We start from the raw sequence: 19,154 nt of genomic DNA, 5'->3' as shown, positions 1-19,154 counted from the left end.
TCCAGGCCAAGTGGCTGTGAGAATCAGCTGTGTCTGCAGTGAGAGAACTTCTGTCCTCTGGGGAGGTGCTAATCTAGCCTTTGCCTGAGGCTATCCCACAAATGGCTCTGTGCAGGGCTTGGGCGGGGCGGGTCCCAGGGGATCAACAGGGTGGGCTGAGTGAGCATTTATGGCTGCTCTCAGTCCCATCCCGGGGTCTCTGCCTCTCAGAGTCCCAGCAACTGCTGCAAACCTCGGAGAGAAAGCTGCCTTCGAGTTCCGACTGAAGCCAGACAGTCCCGCTTCTCCGGTTTGAGTCTGGGTCCCTAGAGACTCACCCAGATCTGGAGCTCAGTGTCTGAGACTCCCTCCCGATTGAAAACGACAACCGCGCCCTCCGCCACCAGCCACCTCCGCACCTTAGTATTTGACTTCAACACTGCGCCTCCTCTGAGTCTTGGTATGCTATTCTCTTTCCTCCTAGTTGTAGAACTTGCACTCAGCCAGCCTTCCTGTGATTCTGGATGATGTCCATTCCGTCTTTTAGTTGTATTTTTGAAGTGGTTGTTCGAGGCAGCAAACTCCGGTGTTAACCTATGCCGCCATCTTGGTTCTCCCTCTGATTGGTCAATTTCTATGCCAATCAGCGTCAAAAGCTCCACCTCCTAGGCAGCCATTGGTTCCTCACAATTCACCCAGATTTAGTTCTGATTGGTCGGTTTCTATGTCAGTCAGCGTCAAAAGCTCTGCCTCCTAGGCAGCCATTGGCTTCTTGCACTTCACCCAGATTTGGTTTTGATTGGTCAGTTTTTATGCCAATCAGTGTCAAAAGTTCCACCTCCTAGGCAGCCATTGACTCCTCACAGTTCACCCAGATTTGGTTCAGACTGGTCAGTTTCTATGCCAGTCAGCATCTCCAGGCCTATCTCTGGGCCTGATCAGAGCGGCGGGGCTGATCAACAGCCCCCCGTGGAGGCCTGGAGAAAAACAGAGGCATGGCTGCTGGTGAAGCCTGGAGAGAAAGAGAGAGGCAAGGGCTGGTCAACAGCTGCCATGGATGCTATGGATCAGACCCTGCTTCTCTCCCCAGGTCTCTCTCCGGGCCTGATCCACAGCCCCCTCGGCAGTCAGTGCTGGGTTGCCACACCCGCACCAGTGGCAGTCAGTCGAGCCTTCAGTTGTTTTGAACGTTATGGATCCTGGGTTTTTATATATTAAGATTGGATCCAGCAACATATTTTTAAAAAATCAGCCTGGCTGGTGTGACACAGTGGTTGATTATGATCCTATGAACCAGGAGGTCATGGTTTGATTCCCAGTCAGGGCACATGCCCAGGTTGTGGGCCCTATCCCTCGTAGGGGACATGCAGGAGGCAGCTGATCAATAATTCTCTCTCGGAAGAGGAAAAATGGCGGCGGTATAAACGGACGTGTCCTGTGCCTTGTCCTGGAGCAGATAAGGGTGAGCAGCTGAAACGGGTAACATGCAGCCCGAATAGGCAGAGGATTTTCAGCTGAGAGACTGTCTGCAGCTAGGAAAGACCGAGAACCCCCAGGAAAAAAAGGACGGTTGGAGACTGCGGCTGAAGCCTCTCGTGGTGCGCCAGCTAAGCAGCGGAGACTGCGCCATCTTGGGTGGTTGTTGCCGGCATCCAGAGACCAGCTACTACCTGGAAACAAGGGATCTCAAGCAGCGTCACTGCCTGAACTCAGACGAGCACTGCTTCTTCTCACGGAAAGGTTGGACATCCCCTAAAGGTGCGGTTTGAAGTTCGGGTTGGAGGGAGGACCGAGCTCGCGCGCGCGCGGGGCGGAATCTGCGCCCCACAGAGTCTGCAGCCGTTGGGACCAGCGTGACCCGCGAGTGGGGAAGGGGCCCCACAGGGCTGCTGGCAGAAGGGAACGCGAAAAATGAGCCCATAGCTGGACTGGATGTAAGGGAGCAGCCTTGGACTTTGCCAATCTGCTGGCTGCTTGGTGCCAGGGGCGAGTGAGCGCGCGGAGACTGCGCGCGGAGACTGTGCGCAGACCTGGAAGGTGGAAGCTTGCGAATTCGCACAACTATCAGGCTCTTGTTACAGTTCCCCTTAGATCCGTGCATTTGATTATTAAACCCAGTGCATGGGATTCCCCAGTTGGGGTCATTCACAGAGCCTGTAGGGGAAAGTTCTTTTTGGGGAGCCTGGGAAACAGCGGGCAGTGGCAAGGAACCAGCTCTGGGCAGTGGTCTTTCCTGAATCAGTTCCCAATACCATAGAGGAAAAACAAAACAAAACAAAACAAAACCCTACTGATAGAGAGGACTTATAGCCTCGGAGGTCAATCCAGACACACTGCCACCCAGAGGCAGAGCCACGAACTGTCTCTTCTGCGATCACAAATAAAGGCAGTCTGGTAAACAAATACAAGCTGCCTTAAAATCAGGTCTGTGGTTTACTGCACGGAGGGACAGTGTATTGCAGGGAAGTTCAACACTCCCCTGAATGCCTGGCAGGACTGAGGCATGCCAAAAAGAAGAGTGGAAGATCTGAAGCACCTTCACTTCCGAATATTTATATATATATATATATATATATATATATATATATATATATATATATATTTTTAAATTCTTTTTTCACCATTTCATTAAGAACCTATTTTATTTTTTTATTTTTTATTTTTTATTTTTTTCATCACTTGATTTTACCTTTCTAATTACTACATTTTTTTAACCAGTATTATTGCTATCCTTTTACCATTTTTTCAAGTGTCATTTTATTTTTTATTATTTTTTAAATTTTTCTTTATTTTATTTTGGGATTAGTGTTATACACACTATTTTCATCATTCCTTTAGCATCATTTCTCTCTAGCTCACATTTACCCTTAAGCCAAAACTCTCTTCCTCACTTTTCCCCTTTTGTTGTCCTGTTTCTCTTACCCTATTCCTGCTTTGGATTTTAACTATTCCTTCTTTCTAACCACTGTCTAAATTTCACCCTACTTATATATCTAATTTCCAATCCCTCGCTCTCCCCATACAAATAGCCTCTTCCCCACCTCTATTTCATTCTCTTACTTTTTTTTTTTTTGTATTTTTTTTTCTTCTCTCCCTTTTCCCAATCTCATTTCGGCACTCCTTTTTGTTTTTTATTTTTCTCTTTAATCTTTTTCTCTTTTTTCTTCTATATCCCCTAACTCTCTTCGCTCGGGGGGTCACCTTTATTTGGGGTTATTAATATCGTGAATGCATTTAGTTTGTTGCCTTGTACGTTGTGCCTTGTTGTGTTGTATTTTGTGCCTTTGAATCAGCGCAGCAGAGAGAGAACTACATAACCAAACACCTTGAGAAGAGAAATCATGGTGAAACAAAGAACCAACCCAAATATGAGAGAAAAACAGGCATCATCAGAAAAGGAAGTAAACGAAATGGAGGCAATGGAGGCAAGCAACCTGTCAGAGAAAGAATTCAGAGTAATGGTCATAAGGTGGATGAAAAAAATGGAAGACCAATTCAACAATATGTGTAGGAACCAAGAGGAAATGAAGAAGAACCAAGAGGAAATGAAGAGAAACCAAGAAGAAATGAAAAACGACATCACTGCCATAAAGAACTCAATAGAAAGCATCAACAGTAGACTAGAAGAAGCAGAGGACCGCATCAGCGAGCTAGAAGACAAGGTAGAAAAAAATACCCAAACAGAACAGCTTCTAGAAAAAAAAATTAAAAAGCAGGAGGAGAGCCTAAGAGAACTCTGGGACAATGCTAAACGAAACAACATCCGAATAATAGGGGTGCCAGAAGGAGAGGAAACTGAGCAAGGAATAGAAAACCTGTTTGAAAAAATAGTAACAGAAAATTTCCCTGATATAGGGAGGAAAAAACTCACACAAATCCAAGAAGCTCACAGAGTCCCAAACAAAATGAACCCGAAAAGACCGACACCAAGGCACATAATAATTAAATTGGCAAACACCAACGACAAAGCAAGAATCTTAAAAGCAGCCAGAGAGAGACAGAAAGTTACCTACAAAGGATCCCCCATCAGACTAGCGACCGATTTCTCAACAGAAACACATCAGGCAAGAAGGGAATGGAATGAAATATACAAAGTCATGCAAAGGAAGGGTCTGAATCCAAGAATACTATACCCAGCGAGGCTATCAATCAAAATTGAGGGTCAAATCAGGAGCTTCGCAGACAAAAACGGTCTACGGGAGTTTATTACAACCAAACCAGCAATGCAAGAAATGCTACAGGGTCTGCTGTAAATAGAAAAAACAGGAAACAAAGAAGGAACGCAGCGGTAAAGAACAAAAATGGCGACTAACAAGTTTCTATCAATAATAACTTTAAATGTAAATGGATTAAATTCCCCAGTCAAAAGGCATAGGGTAAATGAGTGGATAAGAAAACATGACCCATATATCTACTGTCTACAGGAAACCCACCTCACAAAAAAAGACGCACACAGACTGATGGTGAAGGGATGGAAAAAGGTTTTTCAGGCCAATGGAAGTGAAAAAAAAAGCCAGGATAGCAATACTTATATCTGACAAATTAGATCTCAAAGTGAAGGACATAAAAAGAGATCAAGAAGGCCACTTCATAATACTAAAGGGAGCAGTCCAACAAGAAGAAATAACTCTGGTAAATATATATGCACCCAATATAGGAGCACCCAAATACGTAAGAAATCTTCTGGAGAAGATCAAGGGAGAGATTGACAGCAATACAATCATAGTAGGGGATCTTAACACCCCATTATCTCCACTGGACAAATCCTCTAAACAGAAACTCAGCAAAGAAACATCAATCCTAAATGACTCACTAGATCAGATGGAATTAATTGACATCTTCAGAACATTTCACCCCAAAGTCACAGAATATACATTCTCCTCGGGTGCACATTTGTCATCTTCAAAGATAGACCATATATTGGGTCACAGACAAAGTCTCTTCAAATTCAAGAAAATTGAAATCATATCAAGTATCTTCTCAGACCACAAAGGCATAAAACTGGAAATCAACTACAACAAAAACAATCCAAAAAAATCAAACACATGGAGACTAAATAGCATGCTATTAAACAACGACTGGGTCACCAGTGAGATCAAAGAAGAAATAAAAAACATCATGGCAACAAATGACAATGAAAACACAACAATCCAAAACCTATGGGACACAGCAAAAGCAGTCTTGAGAGGGAAGTTCATAGCTCTACAAGCCTACTGCAAGAAACAAGAAACAATGAGAATAAATGACCTAACTCTACAACTCGAAGAATTAGAAAGAGAGCAACAAAAAAAGCCCACTGTAAGCAGAAGGAAGGAAATAACAAAGATCAGAGCGGAGATAAACGACATAGAGACCAAAAAAACAATACAAAAGATCAACAAAACCAAGAGCTGGTTCTTTGAAAGGATAAACAAGATTGATACACCTCTAGCCAGGCTCACCAAGAAACAAAGAGAGAGGACCCAAATAAACAAAATCAGAAATGAAAGAGGAGAAATAACAACAGACCCCATAGAAATACAAAGGATTGTTAGAAAATACTATGAACAACTCTACTCCAACACACTAGACAACCTGGAGGAAATGGACATATTCCTAGATAAATACAACCTTCCAAAACTTAACCAGGAAGAATCTAAAAATCTCAATAGGCCAATAACTATGGAGGAAATCGAAGCAGTAATCAAAAAGCTTCCAGCAAACAAAAGCCCGGGGCCAGATGGCTTCACAGGGGAGTTTTACCAAACATTCAAGGAAGACCTAAAACCTATCCTCCTCAGACTATGTCAACAGATCCAAGAGGAAGGAGCACTTCCCAGCTCATTCTATGAAGCCAACATCACCCTAATCCCAAAACCAGATAAAGACAATACAATGAAAGAGAATTACAGGCCAATATCCCTCATGAACATAGATGCCAAAATCCTCAACAAAATCCTAGCAAATCGGATCCAGCAGTACATCAAAAAGATCATACACCATGACCAAGTAGGATTTATCCCAGGGATGCAAGGATGGTACAATATCCGCAAATCAATAAATGTGATACATCACATAAACAAATTGAGAGAGAAAAACCACATAGTCATATCAATTGATGCGGAAAAAGCATTTGACAAAATCCAACACCCTTTCTTGATAAAAACTCTCAGCAAGATAGGAATTGAGGGATCATAACTCAACATAATAAAAGCCATATATGACAATCCCACAGCCAACATCATAATCAATGGGCAAAAACTAAAACCATTCCCCCTAAAAACAGGAACAAGACAGGGATGCCCCCTCTCACCACTCCTGTTCAACATAGTACTGGAAGTACTAGCCATTGCGATCAGACACGAAGAAGAAATAAAAGGCATCCAGATTGGAAAAGAAGAAGTAAAACTGTCCTTATTTGCAGATGACATGATACTGTACATACAGAACCCTAAAGACTCCATCAAAAAATTATTAGACTTAATAAATGAATTCGGCAATGTAGCAGGATACAAAATTAATGCTAAGAAATCCATGGCATTTCTTTACACCAATAGTGAACTTACAGAAAGTGAAACTACAGAAGCAATCCCATTTACCATTGCACCAAAAAAATTAAAATACCTAGGAATAAACTTAACTAAGGAGGTAAAAGACTTATATGCTGAAAACTACAGGACACTGAAAAAAGAGATAGAGGAAGACATAAACAGATGGAAGAATATACCGTGTTCATGGATTGGTAGAATCAACATCATCAAAATGTCCATACTACCCAAAGCAATTTATAGATTCAATGCAATCCCCATTAAATTACCAACAGCATATTTCACAGATCTAGAACGAACATTCCAAAAATTCATCTGGAATAAAAAAAGACCCCGAATAGCTGCAACAATCCTGAGAAAGAACAAAGTAGGTGGGATCTCAATACCAGATATCAAACTGTATTACAAAGCCACTGTTCTTAAAACAGCTTGGTACTGGCACAAGAACAGACATATAGATCAATGGAATAGAATAGAGACCCCAGAAATCAACCCAAACCACTATGCCCAATTAATATTCGACAAAGGAGGCAAGAACATACAATGGAGTCAAGACAGTCTTTTCAATAAATGGTGTTGGGAAAATTGGACAGATACATGCAAAAGGATGAAACTAGATCACCAACTCACACCATACACAAAAATAAACTCAAAATGGATAAAAGACTTAAACGTAAGACGGGAAACCATAAAAATACTAGAGGAATCCACAGGCAGCGAAATCGCAAACATATGCCGAAGAAATTTCTTCTCTGATAATGCTCCTAGGGCAATGGAAACTAAAGAGAAAATAAACAAATGGGACTACATCAAAATAAAAAGCTTTTGCACAGCAAAGGAAACCATCAACAAAACAACAAGAAGACCCACTACATGGGAGAACATATTTGCCAATGATACCACCGATAAGGGTTTAATTTCCAACATTTACAGGGATCTCATGAAACTTAACAAAAGGAAGATAAACAATCCAATAAAAAAATGGACAACGGACCTAGATAGACACTTTTCGAAAGAGGACATACAGAAGGCCGAAAGACATATGAAAACCTGCTCAAAGTCACTAATTATACGAGAGATGCAAATCAAAACGACAATGCGTTATCATCTCACACCTGTCAGAATGGCTATCATCAACAAATCAACAAACAACAAGTGTTGGAGAGGATGTGGAGAAAAAGGAACCCTTCTGCACTGCTGGTGGGAATGCAGACTGGTGCAGCCACTGTGGAGAACAGTATGGAGCTACCTCAGAAGACTAAAAATGGAACTCCCATTTGACCCAGTGATCCCACTACTAGGAATATATCCCAAGAAACCAGAAACGCCAATCAGAAAGGATATATGCACCCCTATGTTCATAGCAGCACAATTCACCATAGCTAAGATTTGGAAACAGCCTAAGTGCCCATCAGCAGATGAGTGGATTAGAAAACTGTGGTACATATACACAATGGAATACTATGCTGCGGTAAAAAAAAAAGGAACTCTTGCCTTTTGCAACAGCATGGATGGAACTGGAGAGCATTATGCTAAGTGAAATAAGCCAGTCAGAGAAAGATAAATACCACATGATCTCACTCATTTGTGGATTATAGAGAACAACATAGACTGATGAAAAGGGACAGACTCAAAGACTGAGAAACAGCAATCAGGCTATCAATCCCCAGAAGGAAAGTAGGGGAGGGCAGGGGTAAGGGGAAGAGATCAACCGAAGGACTTGTATACATGTATATAAGCCATACCAATGGACATGGACAACAGGGGGGATGGGAGCATGAGTGTGTGTGGGGGGGAGGTTGGGGGTTAATGGGGGGGATGAGGACACATTTGTAATACCTTAACTAATAATAATAAAAAAAAATAATAATTCTCTCTCATCATTGATGCTTCTATCTCTCTCTCCCTCTCCCTTATTCTGAAATCAATAAAAATATATTTTTACAAAAGATCATACACCATCACCAAGTTGGATTTATTCTAGGGATGCAAGTCTGATACAATATTCACAAATCAATAAATGTGATGCATCTCATTAACAAATTGAAGGACAAAAATCACATGATCATAGACACAGAAAAAGCATTTGACAAAATCCAACACCCACTTTTTATAAAAACTCTCAGCAACGTGGGAATTAAAGGGATCATACCACAACATAATAAAAGCCTTATATGACAAACCTACAGCCAACATCATACTCAATGGGCAAAAACTAACGCCATTTCCCCTAAGAACAGGAACAAGACAGGGATGCCCACTTTCACCACTCCTGTTTGACATAGTACTGGAAGTTCTAGCTACAGCTATCAGCCAAGAAGAACACATAAAAGGCATTCAAATTGGAAAGGAGGAAGTAAAACTGTCGTTTTCAGATGACATGATATTGTGCATAGAAAATGTTAAAGACTTCACCAAAAAACTACTAGATTTAGTAAATGAATTAGGTCAGTGGTTGGCAAACTCATTAGTCAACAGAGCCAAATATCAACAGTACTTCTTCAAAATAGACTCGCCCAGGCCAAAAACCGACTTCTGCACATGGGCTACAAAGTTTCAATCGCACTGTACATGCGTGCCCGCACGTGGTATTTTGTGGGAGAGCCACACTCAAGGGGCCAAAGAGCCGCATGTGGCTCGCGAGCTGCAGTTTGCTGACCACTGAATTAGGCAATGTAGCAAGACACCAAATTAACATCCAGAAATTTATTTAATGGTATAAAATAAATTTAAGGCATCAGACTTACAGGGCCCTTGATCTAAATTACACTTTCCCCAAATGGTCTTACTTTTTTTCCTCAGGAAATATTCGGATGAAAAAATGCATCCTCTCCTGTGGTCCCTTGATTCAGAAAAAAAATCAATCCTAAGTTGTCCCAACTTAACTTTCTTCAAGGGAGAATATCAGCTACATTGGGGTCTGAATCACCGCATGGGGTTGGCCAGCCGTGTTTTTATCTCCTGTTAACAGCTCGTGGTCATAATAGTGGCAGGGCACAATTATCGACAAGCTCCCTCTTTATCTATTTAGAATCCATAGAAATACATGATGCCCTGAAAGATAAAAGCCAAACCCCTGGTCATGCAGGTGCTGAAAATGGAACACACCCCCTGCTATTCAGCTTCAATGTGTCAGCATGGTTCTGGCAGGTGAAAGAAGCTACAGCAGATATGGGCAGGCTGTGATGACTGCAGAAGTCAGTGTGCAGAAAGACAACAGAGGGGATGGGAAGGTGACAAATAAATATGTTCCCTTTTAATGCCACAAAGTATTGCATTACAAGCTTGAAGTCGCGCTGGGTTAGTATCTCCTCTGCACTTACTGAGATGTGAAACTTGCATAAGAAGGAGGGAAATCCCACCATTGTGTGATATTCTGCCTTGGAATATTAACAATTTGGGGATTATGACTTTTCCTTTTTGCCTTTTTTTTTTTGCTCCCTCATGCTTTCTAATGTTTTGAAAATCAACAACCTCTGTTATGACATGTTATCCACTTATATCATGCTAAGAATTTACATTTTTGTATTTTTATAATTACATTTTTAAAAGGCAGATGTCCTGAGTGCTAAAAAGAAGTCTATGTAATTATTTAAAATGAACCTGTTTTGAGTACTCAGATGTTCTACCCCTTGATTATTGGAGCAAGTCTTTTAAAATCAGTGGGTTTCTTTTAAAAGCTCACTTAAAGTTTGGTTTGGTCTGGCTTTTCCCCCCAAAATTTTCCCAGTATTTATTGAAGCATAAACAAATTGGTCAGATACTTATTGGAAAAATGCAATATTAATAGTATTCAAAAATATTTTAAAAATTATTCTAGCACAAGGCTTATTTTTATTTTTTATATATTTTTTAATTAAATCTTTATTGTTCAGATTATTACATTTGTTCCTCTTTTTCCCCCCATAACTCCCCTCCTCCCAGTTCCCACCCCACCCTCCGCCCTCACTCCCCACCCACTGTCCTCATCCATAGGTGCACAATTTTTGTCCAGTCTCTCCCCGCATCTCCCACACCCCTTTCCCCCCAAGAATAGTCAGTCCATTCCCTTTCTATGTCCCTGATTCTATTATAATCACCAGTTCATTCTGTTCATCAGATTATTTATTCACTTGATTCTTAGATTCACTTGTTGATAGATGCATATTTGTTGTTCATAATTTGTAGCTTTACCTTTTTCTTCCTCTTCCTCTTCTTAAAGGATACATTTCAGCATTTCATATAATACTGGTTTGGTGGTGATGAACTCCTTTAGCTTTTCCTTATCTGTGAAGCTCTTTATCTGACCTTCAATTCTGAATGATAGCTTTGCTGAATAAAGTAATCTTGGTTGTAGGTTCTAGGTATTCATCACTTTGAATATTTCTTGCCATTCCCTTCTGGCCTGCAAAGTTTCTGTTGAGAAATCAGCTGACAGTCGTATGGGTATTCCCTTGTACGTAACTGAGTTTCTTTCTCTTGCTGCTTTTAAGATTCTCTCTTTGTCTTTTGTTCTTGGCATTTTAATGATGATGTGTCTTGGTGTGGCCCTCTTTGGATTCCTTTTGTTTGGGGTTCTCTGCGCTTCTTGGACCTGTAAGTCTATTTCTTTCACCAGGTGGGGGAAGTTTTCTGTCATTATTTCTTCAAATAGGTTTTCAATATCTTGCTCTCTCTCATCTTCTGGCACCCCTATAATTCTGATGTTGGTACGCTTGAAGCTGTCCCAGAGGCTCCTTACACTATCTTCATATTTTCGGATTCTTTTTTCATTTTGCTTTTCCGGTTGGGTGTTTTTTGCTTCTCCGCATTTCAAATCTTTGACTTGATTCTTGCGCTCCTCTGGTCTGCTGTTGGGAGTCTGTATAATATTCTTTATTTCAGTCAGTGTATGCTTAATTTCTAGTTGGTCCTTTATCACAACATCGAGGGTCTCATTAGATTTCTTGTACATCTCATTAAGTTTATCAGCAGTCTCTAGAAGACTCTTGAAAGACCTCAAAAGTGTGGTATTGAATTCTATATCCAGCAGCCTGCTTTCCTCCAGTTCTGTCATTTGTGTCCTGTTTCTTTGTCTCAGCATTTTTTATGTTTCGCTGTGTCGATAGAGTGGCTTTCTGTGCTAAGTGTCCCAATTACCTGAGGTAGACACTCTTGGTGCACCCCCTTGTGGTCTTTGTGCGCAGTCTTGTTGCAGCTAAGTCTTGATTGTTGTAGGTAACACTGGGAGGGATTTGACCTCCAGGCCAACTGGCTGTGAGAATCAGCTGTGTCTGCAGTGGGAGAACTTCTGTCCTCTAGGGAGGTGCTAATCTAGCCTTTTCCTGAGGCTATCCCACAAATGGCTCTGTGCAAGGCTTGGGCGGGGTGGGTCCCAGGGGATCAACAGGGCAGGTGAATGAGCAGTTATGGCTGCTCTCAGTCCCGTCCCCAGAGGCTCTGCCTCTCAGTGTCCCAGCAACCGCTGCAATCCTTGGAGAGAAAGCTGCCCTTGAGTTCCGACCAATGCCAGACAGTCCCGCTTCTCCCGTTTGAGTCTGGGTCCCCAGAGACTCACCCGGAACTGGAGCTCAGAGTCTGAAACTCCCTCCCGATTGAAACAGACAACCGCGCCCTCAGCCGCCAGCCCGCTCCTTAGTATTTCACTTCTGCACTGCGCCTCCTCTGAGTCTCGGTATGCTTTTCTCTTTCCTTCTAGTTGTGCAATTTCCCCTCAGCCAGCCTTCCTGTGGTTCTGGGTGATGTCTGTTCCTTCTTTTAGTTGTATTTTTGAAGTGGTTGGGCGAGGCAGCAATCTCCGGTGTTTACCTATGCCGCCATCTTGGTTTCTCCCCAAGGCTTATTTTTAAACTAGGTCATATTGTAAACTTTTTTCTAAATCTCTTAGAAGTGTTGGGGTGCTTTTTTTACTGATTTGAGAGAGAGAGAGGAAGGGGAGAGAGAGAAAGTGTGTTTCTGTGTGTGTAAGAGAGAGGGAGACAAAAAGAGAGGGAGAGAAGGAGGGAGAGAGAGAGAGAGAGAGGAGAGAGAGAGAGAGAGAGAGAGAGAGAGACATCAATTTGTTATTCACTTATTTATGCATTCAATGCTATATTCTTCTATATGCCCTGACTAAGGATTGAGCCCTCTTGTTTACATAGTGTATATGTCTCCTATCACACTACAATAATGGAGCTGACTAGTTTGCAATAGAGATCATATGGCTCATGTGATGGTTAATTTTATGTGTCAATTTGGCTAGGTCATGATAGCCAGATATTTAGTCAAACATTACTCTGGATGTTTTTGTGAAGGTACTTTTTAGATGAGATTAACATATAAATCAATAGACTTTGAATAAAGCAGATTACCCTCCTTAGTATGGGTAGTCCTCATTTAATCAGTTGAAAGACAAGAACTGACATCCCTGGAAGAAGAGGGAATTCTGCCAACAAACTGCCTTCAGACTTGAACTGCAACTCTTCACTGGTCCATGTTGCAGATTCTGGACTTACCAGTTTCACATTCATGTGAACCAATTTCTTAAAATACCTCTTTCTCTCTCCATATATAAAAACATCTATATATCTATACATATATATCTGTAGCTACATATATACTAGTAAATAGGCATAGATAGGTGGCTAGAGATTAATATGTCTATTATAAGTATCTATAGATATATAGTTATAGATACCTATCAGTAGATATATTTATCTATCTATCTATCCATCCATCTATCTATAAATAGATAGATATAAAACTACAGGCCCAATGCACGAAATTCGTGCAAGAGTAGGCCTTTCTTCTCCCAGCACCGGCTTCCCTCTGGCACCTGGGACCCGGTTTCCCTCCAGCCATTGGCAGCCACCTGGGACCCGGGCTTCCCTCACAGCCCTGGCTTCATCTGGAAGGTCATCTGGAAGGACGTCCGGGAAGGCATCTGGTCTAATTAGCATATTATGCTTTTATTATTATAGATGATATCTATATTTATTCATATATCCTGTTAATTCTATTTCTCTGGAGAACCGTAAAGTCTAAAATATTTATTAACTGTCCCTTTACAGAAAATGTTTGCTGGCCTTTGGTTTAGAGCCAGGATCAGAATCCAGAGAATTTGAATTTAGAGCTTACACCCTCAGTCACTACCCTACATTGCCTCATGGGACATCCAATCAAAGGAATACTCTATGGCAGTGGTTCTCAGCCTTCCCAATGCCGCGACCCTTTAATACAGTTCCTCTTGTTGTGGTGACCCCCAATTTCATTGTTAAAAATGGAACATAATTAAATAATAGTGATTAATCACAAAAACAATATGTAATTATATATGTGTTTTCCAATGGTCTTAGGCGACCCCTGTGAAAGGGTTGTTCGACCCCCAAAGGGGTAGCGACCCACAAGTTGAGAACCACTGCTCTATGGCTATTAAATATTTTGATAACAAACTATATTTATTTCTTTAGGAAAATGTTCACAATGTATTGTTAAGTAAAGAAAGCAGGTTGCACCAGCATTTATGCTATTATCACATTTCTATTAGAAAAAGCATACATGGGGAAAAATATACACTGGATATATTAACAGCAGTTTAAGCCAGGCAATGAATTATGGAGATTTTTCCTTTTCCTTTATACCTTGTTGTATTGTCTGAATATTTCATTTTTAACTGTTATTATTTTAAATCTTTATTGTTGAGAATATTACAGATGTCCCTCTTTTTTCTCCCCATTACTCCCTACCACCAGTTTTAGCCCCACGCCAGGCTTTCACCACCCTATAGTCTGTGCCCATAAGTAATGCATATATGCATATAAGATCTTTGGTTAATCCCTTCCTGCCTGCCTCTGAGATTCATCAGTCTTTTCCATATTTCCATACCTCTGATTCTATTTTATTCACCAGTTTATTTTGTTCATTAGATTTCTTGTTCATTTATTTTGATTTTTAGATTCAATTGTTGATAGACATGTATTTATTGCCATTTTGTTTACCATATTTTTTATCTTTTCCTCCTCCTCCTCCTCCTCCTCCTCCTCCTCCTCCTCCTCCTCCTCCTCCCCCTCCTCCTCCTTCTTCTCCTCCTCCTCCTCCTTCTTTGTCTTCATCTTCTTCAAGAATACCCTTCAACATTTCATGTAATACTGGTTTGGTGGTGATGAACTTCCTTATCTTTTCCTTGTCTGTGAAGCTCTTTATCTGACCTTCAATTCTAAATGATAGCTTTGCTCGGTAGAGTAATCTTAGTTGTAGGTCCTTGCTATTCATCACTTTGAATATTTCTTGCCACTCCCTTCTGGCCTGCAAGGTTTCTGTTGAGAAATCAGCTGCTAGTAATATTGGTGCTCCCTTGTAGGTAAATAACTGCTTTTCTCTTGTTGCTTTTAAGATACTCTGTTTTTAATACTTGGCATTTTAATTTTGATGTGTCTTAGTGTGGGCCTCTTTGGGTTCCTCTTGTTTAGGACTTTCTGTGCTTCCTGGACTTGTAAGTCTGTTTCTTTCACCAGGTAGGGGAAGTTTTCTGTCATTATTTCTTCAAATACGTTTTCAGTATCTTGCTCTCTCTCTTCTCCTTATGGCACCGCCATGATGTGAATGTTCGTATGCTTGAAGTTGTCCCAGAGGCTTCTTACACTATATTCATATTTTTTATTCCTTTTTGTTCTTCTGATTTGGTGTTTTTTGCTTCCCTATATTTAAAATCCTTGATTTGAGTCTCAGTATCCTCTACTCTACTGTTGAATCCCTAGAAATTATTCTTTATTTCATTTGGTGTATACTTAACTTCTGTCTGGTCCTTTTTCATATCTTTGACATTCTCACTAAGATCCTTAAAAATTTAAGTACCTTGAAGCTCTCATGAAGATCCTTGAGTAACCTTATAACTGTGGTTTTGAACTCTGTGTCCAATAGTTTGCTTTCTTCCATTTCTTTCATTTGTGACATGTTTCTTTGTCACTGCATTTTGGCTGCTTCCCTGTGTTTGTTTCTATGTATTAGGTAGAGCTGCTATGTCTCCTGGAGTTGGTAGGTTGGCCATGTATAATAGGTGTCCTGTAGGGCTCAGTGGCTCAGCCTCCCCAGTCACCTGAGCTGGACACTCTAGGTGCACCCCTGTGTAGGCTGTGTGTACAGTCTTGTAGTAGAGTCTTGATTGCTGTTGGTGTCACTAGCGGGAATTGACCTCTAGGCCAATTGGCTGTGAGGACTAGCTGAGACTATAATGGGACAGTTGCTGTGCAGGAAATACCCCTATGGAGCAGGACTTGTTTCAGTGGGGCTTTGGTGCTTGCTAAGTTTGCCCCTTGAGTGTGTCACTCATGGATGTGTAGAGTTGTAATTTGGTATGGTCTGAAGCTGTCCATGGGGTGCACTGGCTCTAGGGTCTCCATGGAGGTGCAAAGTCAGCTACTTCCTGGGGCTACCTCTAATATGCCAGGAGCTATGGAGAGATTTGAAGATATTTGCTATTTGTATTGTGTTTGAAAGTGCCAGGTGAGGCCCAACTGTGAAGCAAGGCAGGCTGCTGCTAGTGCCAGGTCTTGAGCCTCTTATTGATACTTTTGGGGCTTGCTGACACCAGCTGCAGTTTGAGAGATTTTAGCAAAGTCTGAAGCCTGAGCTAGGACAGGCTATTCCATTCATATGAAAAAGCTGCTGCAAACAGCTTGGGCAGGGCTTCAAATTGGATGGGACGGGGTCTCAAGGAATCACTAGGGCCAGGGTGGAGCAAACAGTGTAAACCAGGTTGATAGAGACTCAGCTATGGCCCCTGCCAGTCAGCCCTGTGACAGAGGAGGTTGCAGCATAGGAACAGTGACCCTTGCAAGCACCTCCATCTGGGAGAAAGCTGCCCCTGAGTTCCTATCCTGATGCCAGACAATCCAGTTCCTCCCCGTATGTATCTGGGTCCCCCAATGCCTCCTCAGGGAGTGAGTCTTAGTAAATCTGAGTGCCAGCCCTTTAAGAGGAACACCTGGGACTCCAGCAGTCTCTGTGTCTCTTAGCCACAATCCCTGCTGGTTTTTACAGCCTGAAGTTATGTGAACTTCTCTTCCCAGCTCTGGGACTCTGATCTGGGGGTCTAGTGTGGGGCTGGGACCCCTTGCTCCTCAGGGGTGGCCTCCGCAGGGTCAATCTCCCTCCCAATTTAAAAAAACAAAACACCACACATGGATGTTGGACCAGCCTATTCCACGTCTCTGCCCCTCCCCCCAGTCTCAATGTGATTTCTTCTTTACTTCTCTAGCTGTAGGTCTTCCCATTCAGCCAGCTTTCAGGTTGTTCTGAATGATGGTTTTTCTGTATTTTAGTTGTAATTTTGATGTGGTTGTGGGAGGAGGTGAGTGCCTGCATTTACCTATGCTGCTGTCTTGGTTTTCCTAAATATTTCATGATGAGCATATAATCAGAAGAAAAAAACAACAAATTTTATTTTGAAAATGGAAAGAGAAAAAACAAAAAAAGAAAATGGAAAGCGAGTGCCTAATGATTTTTTATACTGCCTCAAAATTACCCTATGTCAAAATGACCAGGTCAGGGTATCTACATCCAAATGTCCTTAATGGCACCCTAGCCAGTTTTGCTCAGTGGATAGAGCATCAGCCTGTGGACTGAAGCGTCCTGGGTTTGAATCCGGTCAAGCTGGGTCCCTAGCCCTGTGGAGGCAACTAATCAATGTGTCTCTCTCAAATCAATGTTTAGCTCTCTCAGTCTCTCCACTCTCTCTAAAACAGCGGTCGCCCACCAATGGCCCAGGGACCACTGGTGGTCCATGAGGTCTGGAAGGTTGGTGACCACTACTCAAAAAATCAATGGAAAAATATCCTTGGATGCAGATTAACAACAAAATTTCCTTAATGGCAAAATAGTGGCAACTGTATAATGGCCACAGCCATCTCCATCATGTCCTGCTAGTTCATTTTCCATGAAGCAGGCAGTATGAGTGGTCTTTCAAATGCACTCATCTGGTAGTATTTCTGTGATTGAATTCTTTCAGTAGATTCCCATTTAAGCTCAAATTGTTGTCAGCGTGGCACACAGGGTCTTGGGTCCTTAGCCCTTGCTGCACCTGTCTTTCTCACTGTGTTCCAGACAACTGATCTACCTGCAGTTCCTGAAATACCCTGGTTCCTATCTTGATCTGATAAAAGTTAGTCTCATTATTGTCATTGAGAGCAATAGGTAGATCTTTTATTTTTTTAGTGCCTACCTCCCACAGATAGGCAAAATAAATGTTTTCTAAATGGAAGATGAGTTAATGTATAGAATGAAGAACCTCTAATATGACTGTTAATGAGTTTTCAACTTTGGTCTTGGTAGACAAGATGGCCAGAGAGGTGACATTTAAGTCATTCAAGTGTTACTCCAATTGCAGTGTTCTTCGGTTGCATTTTGGGTGTGTTTACTTGGGACTCTAATCATCACATATAACATTGCTTGAATAAAAATGTGTATTTTAAGTTCTTTCCTCTATATCAAAAACTGGCTAGGTGTTCATCCATTCAGTTCATTTTCCTGGGCACCCAGAAAAACAGTATCTCTTAGCTTTCCTTGAAGTTAGGTTGGGAAATTGTGACTGAATTCTGGCCAATCCTATATAATAAAGAGGGAATATGAAAATTGACCGTCATGCTGTCACAAATATGGCAGTGCTCACAGTGGAGGCAAGGTTTCTGTAACACAAGATGGCTGCACCCACAGCGGAGGTGAGGTTTCCATAACACAAGATGGCTGCACCCACAGTGGAAGCCAAGTTCCCATAATGAGCCTTAACGAGCAATCAGCAGGGACCTGAGACTGCATGGCGCTGGGCCAGGGCAGGGGACCTCAGGTCGCACCCCCAGCCTGGCGCACCTCAGACTGTGCCCCCTGCCCAGCAAGGCTTGACAGGGGACCTCAGGCCACACTCCCCTCCCAGCAGGGCTTGACAGGGGACCTCAAGGTGTGCCCTCTGCCCTGGTGCTGGGCCAGGGGACCTCAGTCTGCTCCCCCAGCCCCAGGCCGGGGGACCTCAGGCTGTACCCCAACCCCAGCACTGGGGGACCTGAGGCTGCACCCCCTGCCCAGTGGGGCTTGACAGGAGATCTGGGGCTGTGCCCCCCCCACCAGGCAGGTCTTGATGGAGTCCCTGAGGCTGCACCCCCCTACCGGTGGGGCTTGATGGGGGACCTCAGGCTGTGCCCCTTGTCCCAGCGCCAGGCCGGGGGACCTCAGGCCATGCCCCCTGCCTGGCTGTGCTTGACAGGAGACCTCAGGCCATGCCACTTGCCCTGGCGCCGGGCCAGGGGACTTGAAGTTGTGCTGGGGGACCTGAGGCTGCACCTCCTGCCCAGTGGAGCTTGACGGGGGACCTAAGGCTGCACACCCCACCTGGCAGAGTTTGACGGGGAACCTGAGGCTGTGCCCCCTTGCCTGGCCCTGGGCCAGGGGACCTGAGGCTGCACCCCCCCCCCCCCGCCCAGCGGGGCTTGACATGGGTGGGGCCAGCTGGGTCTGAATCTCTCTCAATGGGGGTGGGGCCAGCTGGGTCTGGGTCTCGCATGATTTTGAGGCACCGTGGATGGGCAGGGACTTGACTCTGGGTCCCCCAGTGCTCCCCAGAATATGACAGGAGGAAGATTTTCATATACATTTTACTAATTTTCTTTCATCTCTGACACTTCTATTATAGAGAAAGGGCAA

The sequence above is a fragment of the Myotis myotis genome, unplaced genomic scaffold, assembly GCF_014108235.1.
Source record: "Myotis myotis isolate mMyoMyo1 unplaced genomic scaffold, mMyoMyo1.p scaffold_m19_p_4, whole genome shotgun sequence".
NCBI classification, from domain to species: Eukaryota; Metazoa; Chordata; class Mammalia; order Chiroptera; family Vespertilionidae; genus Myotis; species Myotis myotis.
This window is presented reverse-complemented; position numbering follows the sequence as displayed.